A 1,377-nucleotide genomic window follows, 5' to 3' on the forward strand; every position below is an offset into this window, starting at 1 on the left:
ATATTATGTAAAAGGGTGGGTAGGATTTATATGAAAATATATTATTGTAGAATTAAGTTGATTAAATTAAGCGAAAAAAACGAAAAGAAACAACTTGTAAACGAAAAGATTCAATAAGGTGCCTTCTGTGAAAAGAGGCTTAATTTAAAAGAAAAAATGAAAAGGTAAAATTCGTAAACCAAAAGAGTGAAGAAGAGGGTTGAAAAGAAAAAATAAATGGGATCTAATAAAAGGACGTTTGGCACACAATAAAAACCCAAAACTGAGTCGAGTTAAGTTTGTAATTATTGTCTGGGGAGTTAAATTATGAGTTCAATTGTCTGTGTTTGAGGTGCTGAGTTGAGTTCAATCAGAAAGTCTGTATTTAGGATGCAGAATTGAGTTGAGTTGGTGTATTTGGTATTGTTCTTCTAAATGAAATTGATTATGTCTTGGTTTTTTTGTTTTGTTGTTTTTTTTTTTCTTTTTTTGCTATTGTTGATTTTAATTTTCAACTATACACCTATTTTCCATAACCTTTTTAAGACAAAAAAAAAATCAATTTTTTCCATTCTTAAGACATAAGAGATTCTCTAAAAAGTATTCATATACTAAATACAAAATCTTCAATTCAATTTTTGAACACTCAATTACATAACATATTTTTTCTTCATTTCTAAACATCAAACATTTCCAATTAAATAGTAACTAAACACAAGTACTTAATACTCAAATATGGACATCGAATAATCTTAAAAATTAGACAACATTTTTTTCTCTTTTTGAAAAGTGTAACATATTTAGTTATAATCACATAATTTGAACACTCAATTGAAACAATTATATTTTTCCACTAAAATACATGTCATATTCCAATAAAATGAACGTTTTTTCTTCTATCTGACAATCTTTATTTAATCCTCAATTACTTTATATATATATATATATATTATTAAATACCAATTTAACATTATTATTTTAAAAAAATAACATATGCTACGCATAAATGTTCAAGCACTCGATAACTTAACAGTTTATGTTTATATAATATGCATCGTCTATGTCAAAATGAAAGTGTACATAGAATATATACCTTTCATATCATAATGATGTTCAGAAGATGATAGTATAGTAAAGTTATATTCTTTAGAACATCACAAAATAATATAAGACGACCTAACATATACCTGTTTCAAAAAACAAGTTCACAAAATATATAGTTTGGGTTGAAATATTAGTGGTTGACCTAAAGGGTCCAAACAAGTAGACAGATAATACCGTTTTCGTGCTTGTTCTGGTACAACGAGGAAATAGTATGTCTTTTGTATATTCATGGCAATGATATCAATAATGTTGCATCTATCATCCTCAACCAGTCCGTTGATAGCAAACATGGGG

The sequence above is a fragment of the Benincasa hispida genome, chromosome 12, assembly GCF_009727055.1.
Source record: "Benincasa hispida cultivar B227 chromosome 12, ASM972705v1, whole genome shotgun sequence".
Lineage (NCBI taxonomy): Eukaryota > Viridiplantae > Streptophyta > Magnoliopsida > Cucurbitales > Cucurbitaceae > Benincasa > Benincasa hispida.